The sequence below is a fragment of the Schistocerca gregaria genome, chromosome 2, assembly GCF_023897955.1.
Source record: "Schistocerca gregaria isolate iqSchGreg1 chromosome 2, iqSchGreg1.2, whole genome shotgun sequence".
Lineage (NCBI taxonomy): Eukaryota > Metazoa > Arthropoda > Insecta > Orthoptera > Acrididae > Schistocerca > Schistocerca gregaria.
In genome coordinates, this window is record NC_064921.1 from 761,019,260 (window position 1) to 761,025,511 (window position 6,252).

General features: G+C 42.4%; 1 pseudogene; it reads left to right on the forward strand.

Annotated features, from left to right (window-relative positions):
* The first annotated feature begins 5,843 nt into the window (after positions 1-5,843).
* LOC126337436 (5S ribosomal RNA) lies at positions 5,844-5,961 on the forward strand (annotated as a pseudogene).
* Positions 5,962-6,252: the final 291 nt, after the last annotated feature.

The following is a 6,252-nucleotide window of genomic DNA, read 5'->3' on the forward strand; positions in this document are numbered from 1 at the left end:
TAGGCGCTTCAGTCTGAAAACGAGTGACCGCTACGGTCGCAGGTTCGAATCCTGCCTCGGGCAGGTTAGTTATGTTTAAGTAGTTCTAAATTCTAAGGGACTGATGATCACAGATGTTAAGTCCCATAGTGTGCAGAGCCATTTGAGCCAACAATCCGAACGAATTCAAAGGTAATAGCAGTGTACATAGCTACAACACTAGGAGAAAGAATGATCTTCACTACTCAAGGTTAAATCTAACTTTGGCTCAGAAGAGGGTACATTATGCTGCCACAAAAGTCTTTGGTCACTTACCTAATAGCATCTAAAGTCTGACAGATAGCGATATAGCATTTAAAAGGAAATTAAAAGAATTGCTTAATGATAACTCCTTCTACTCATTAGATGAATTTTTGGATATAGTAAATGGGTAATTTCCCCAATCCCCACCAAAAAAAAAAAAAATTAAAAATATTAAGTGTCATGTAATAGTTTGTGTAGACACCTTTTATTAACCTGACACGTTCCACATCATTACCAAGTGTCGTATTCATTATCTGTGGAACGAGTACTAATCTAATCTAATCTAATCAGTTCGCAACATTTCGTGTTGACATGTTTGGGCTCATTAGTGCTGTGGTAGCTGTACTATCTGCCACTGCTGTCCTTACAATACCACGATCTTGGCGGCCGTCTGTGTTGTGTGGACGTCCAGAACCTCGTCTACGGCTGTGAGAATGTTCACGTGACCACTAAGGCTGCAGGAAACACGAGTACATCTCTGTGTCATGGTTATCTGCTCGCTTCACACGTTTGCACCACACTGGGCCCTCAGGCTGTGAGGTCTGGTAGCTATGCCATTACACTATATGTTGGCGGAGGACCTTGAAGCCATTATCAGTACATGTACCATCCACTAGGTGGAATATTCCATCATAGGATCAAAATCCACATCGTCCTTCCAGATGTACTATTTTTTTCAGGTAGTGTATTTAAGTTATCAAAAAACATTATTGATTGAAATGAAATCAGGATACTTCGCCCAAATTAAAAACTTTCTGAGAACGTCTTATCCAAGTTTCGGACATCTCTTTCCTATTGTACAATCAAATATTCGAAAACTGGTTACAAAAATGCGGCAAGCCATATCACCAAGATATGAACTTTTTCTGACACTTCGGTTTTTGCAAACAGTAGACCAGTTTATTAAATTATTGTAATTTGTAATGCATTAATGTTTCTGCTGCAATTAAAAAAAACAGTTAAAATTTAAAGACGACTCTACTGTCATTCTGCTTTTCTTTCTGGTGAATCAAAGTAATCGATAACTTCATTTCACAGTTCCTTGATCAGTTACGCAAGTTAGGTTTTCCAATGGTACGTTTATTTCGGCCCATCTCTCGTTGCACCATTCTCGATTTCGACACTGATAATTTCGTACCGGTGCTGAACACACAAAACTTCTGCAAGTTTGAGACAAGCTTTCAGCAATTGACAAGTTCGCAAAGTACTTGCAGCAAGGTGCAACAGACAGATTCATCTAAAAATAATTTGCGAAAGGCGACTTGCTGTGGGTGTTCCCAGATGAAAGAATTTGTAGCAATAGCTTCTGAAAGCGATTTGCGGAAGTTTACTTGCTAGTGGAGACATGCATTGAAGGGTGATGGAGTGTACTCGACTTAAATCGGGCAATACTGAGGGAATCAGATTAGCAAATGAGATACTAAAAGTAATAGATGAGTTTCGTTATTTTGGTAACAAACAACTGATGCCTGCCGAAGTAGAGAGCAAATAAAATACAGACGCAATACCAAGAGAATTATTTATAGAAAAGAGGAGTATGATAATATAAAATGTACTGTAAGTTAAGACGTTAGGAAGCCTTTTTCTGAAACTATTTATTTAGAGAGTAGCCTTGTATACAAATTAAACGAGGACCATAAACGCTCCAGATGAGTAGAGACACTTTTGAAATGCAGTACTACAAAATAATGCTGAAATAAGAAATAAGAAATTTATGACACAACTTGACTAAAAGAACGGATTGGTTAATAGGGCACATCCTGAGACAGGAATGGTCCATTTGGTTGTGGAGGGAAGTGCGGTTGGTAAAAATGCTTGAATATAATAAGCTGGTTGAGATGGACGTAGGTTGCGTCAGGTACGCAGAGATGAAGACGCTTGCACAAGACAGGCTAATGTGGAGCGCTACGTCAAACGACGCTCTCGAACTGAACGCCACAACAACAACAAGGCAAAAGCCATCTGGTGGAGCCGCACACAAAATGGCGGTAACCCGCATGTTTTGTTGCAACCTTAAGCCAAGGATGATCTACAGCAATACTTTTAAATTATGTGTAGTATAGTGACGTACCAGAAAGATGGACACTGCAGAGTAGCTACAAACGAAACAGTCTACAAGGAAATAGAACCGGTAATGAGCACAATCAGGAAGAAACACATTTCATTTTTCGGACATCTAATCAGAACACCAGAGAAGAGGATCATCAGAAGAATAATAGAAAAATTGTGGAGCAGTAAATGCAACATTAAGTGGATTGCAGAAATCAATGAAGATATGGATGAGCTACAGATTACATTGGAAGACCTAAGAAAGAAAACTGACAAAATCAGGAAACTCAAAGACAAACAAACCAGACTGCAAACGAGAATCAACGGACAGACACTAGAAGGGTGATTTCCCATGAAGAAAGAAGCATGAGATCCGAGAGAATGAAGAAGTACTGGGCTGACAGGAAAATAAAAAGTTCTTTGTATAACGTGGGCTAGGATGGTCCAATGAAAACCATAAAATGTAAATAATAATAATAGTGGCAGGCGTGAATTCGGGTTCCGGTTTTAGGGGTGGGTGGGTGGGGGGCTACTGTCCTGCCCCCCCTCCCCCTCTACTTCTAGCCCTCCTACCACAACAGACCAACTTTTGATGTGTCACACATGCGAAGGAGAAGGATTATAATAATAATTTGTTTAGCAGCACCGCGGTATAGGGGTAGCATCTTTAATTATGAATCAAAGCGTCCTTGACCCCGGGTTAGAAACCCGCAGCCGCTTAAATTTTGAATAACAGTCATTAGCAGTGGCGGCCGAAGGCTTCCGGCATAAGAAGTCACTCCTCATTCAGCCAACAGTCATGTCAAAGAGGGCAGAGGTGAGGTCAAAGCGGGCCGTTGTGACCGAGCGCTTCTAGGCGTTTCAGTCCGGAAACGCGCTGCTGCTACGGTCGCAGGTTGGAGTCCTGCCTCGGGTATGAATGTGTGTGCTGTCCTTAGGTTAGTTAGGTTTAAATAGTTTTAAGTCTAGGGGACTGATGGCCTCAGATGTTAAGTCCCATAGTGCTCAGAGCCATTTTTTGAGACGTCAGAGGTTCAGGGCACTCTCTTGCCCTTTGGGTTGGAAAGTGCTCTCCTAAAAGGCGGAAGAATCAGCAATGACCAACGAAATCCTCATGCAGAAGGCAATGGAGACCACTGCATTAAAGATACATAATGTGCATCCACAGGTCATGTGGTCCGTAACTGAAAAGTGCCATGTTGATGTCTGCATTGGCAAAAGATTCCACACTAGTCCAAAATGTTCAAATGTGTGTGAATTCCTAAGAGACCAAACAGCTGAGGTCATCGATCCCTAGACCTACATACTAACTTAAACTAACTTATGCTGGGAACAACACACACATCCATGCCCCAGGGAGGACTCGAACCTCCGGTGGGAGGGCACTAGTCCCCCATCCGGATCTCTGGGAGGGGATTGCCAAGGGGGAGGTGACCGTGACGAAAAGAATGAATAACCAACGAAAGGATAACGTTCTACAAATTGGGTGTGGAATGCCAAAAGTTTGAACGTGGTAGGGAAGCGAGAAAATCTGAACAGGAAACACCAACAACAATAGTTCAGTTTTGCATGCCGACGTCGCAAGCCGAAGATGAGCGATAGAGAAAGTATATGAGGATGCAGAATGAGTAATTCAGTACGTAAAAGGAAAGTCACTTAGGAATGACATAGAAAGAAGTTGCAGGGCAACTAAGGCGAAATGGGTGCATGAAAAAGTGGAAGAAATCTAAACCGAAATGATTGTCGAAAGAACTGTCTGAGCATATAGGATAGTCAAAACAATCTTGGTTGAAACTAAAAGAAAGAGCGGAACATTGAGAGTGCAATAGGAATTTCACTGTTGAGTGCAGAGGAGAAAGCGGATAGGTGGAAAGAATACATTGAAGGCCTCTTATGAGTGGGGAGGGCTTGTTTATGACGTGACAGAAGAAGAAACATGAGTCAATATCGAAGAGAGAGGGGATCCAGTGTGAATCAGAATACGAAAGAGCTCTGGAAGACATAAAATCAAATAAGGCAGAAGGGAGAAATAACATACTATCAGAATTTCTAAAATTACTGGGGAAATGGCAACACAATGACTATTCACATTGGTATGTAGAATGTATGAGTCTTGAGATATACCATATGACTTTCGGAAAAATATTCACACTACTACGAATATTTCAAAACCCAAGTGCGAGAAATACAGCACAGTCAGCTTAACAGCTCATGCATCCAAGTTGCTGACTATAATAATATACAGAAGGATGGAAAAGAGAAATGAGGATGTGTTAGATGACGATCAGTTTGGATTTAGGCAGAAATGAGAACAGCGAAAAACCGAACATCAGAATTAGTGATCACGAAATCTGCTACCTAGGCAGCAATATAACCCAAAACGGACGGTGGAAGGAGGACGTAAAAAGGAGACTAGCATTGGTAAAAGGGGCTTTCCTGGCCAGGATAAGTCTACTAGTATCAAAAATATACCTTAGTTTGAGAAAGAAATTTCTGAGAATGTACGTTTGGAGCACAGAGTTGTATGGTAGTGAAACATGGACTGTGGGAAAACCGGAAAAGAAAAGACTAAGCATTTGAGGTGGTGTGCAACAGAAGAATGTTGAAAATTAGGTGGACTGATAAGGTAAGGAATGAGGAGGTTCTCCGCAGAAACGGTGAAGAACGGAATACATGGTAAACACTGACAAGAAGGAGGGACAGGATGATAGGACATCTGTTAAGACATCACAGAATAACTTCCATAGTACTAGAGGGAGCTGTAGAGGGCAAAAATTGTGGAGGAAGACAGAGATTGAAAGACATCAAGCAAATAATTGAGGACGTAGGTTGCAAGTGCTGCTCTGAGATGAAGAGGTTGGTACAGGAGAGGAATTCGTGGCGGGCCGCATCAAACCAGTCAGGAAAAAAAAGAAAGAAAGAAAAGAGAGAGAGAGGGAGAAAGAAAAAATTGTTCACACCAGTGTTTAGTGCATCGCTTTAGCTTAACAAACTGAAATTTAGAGAAATACATAATTCGAGAAGTACATGCGGCATGGAATTTCTTTAAGAACTATTACATCAACAAACCTTCACAGCTTTGATAGTCTCGTAACTAACACGATCTAAAATCGAAGTGTGGACTCACCACTATCGATATTTAGCTTAGCACAACGGTTGTGAACACAATTCCATACCAGCGTGTAAATGGGGAAACGAAGTTTCTAACCGACTGCAGTCGGGAGAGTCAGTCTCTCTTCTTTCTTTCTTTGAGTGAGATATTTTCCCTTTCTCTTTTGCCTTACATCTTGCTGTTTGTTGGTCGCACCTGTGGCTCACGAGTCATGTTAAACTTCTTGTTGGTAAATGATATGAAAAGCCTTTGGTTGGGTGCCTTTTCCTGACTAGAATGTGTTCTGCTACTGGTGACGTGGGCAGGCAACTGAGAAAGATATTGCAATTCCTATTATTCCTTATCACTTTCGTGATATGTACAGGGTGGCGCAAATAAAAGTGGCCCATAGGACATAGTTGCCAATGGCCTTGCCGCAGTGGTAACACCGGTTCCCATTAGATCACCGACGTTAAGCGCTGTTGGGCTGGGCTAGCACTTGGATGGGTGACCATCCGGTCTGCCGAGCGCTGTTGGCAAGCGGAGTGCACTCAGCCCTTATAAGGTAAACTGAGGAGCTACTTGACTGTGAAGTACCGGCTCCGGTCTCGGAAACTGACATACGGCCGGGAGAGTGGTGTGCTGCCCACACGCCCCTCCATATCTGCATCCAGTGACGCCTGTGGGCTGAGGATGACATGGCGTCCGGTCGGTGTGTTGGGCCTTCATGGCCTGTTCGGACGGAGATAGAACAGAGTTCCAGGGTGCAGAGAAACACAGCTGAAGAAAGGAAATACAGTACTAACCTGACTGTGGCAGATGTTGAAAGT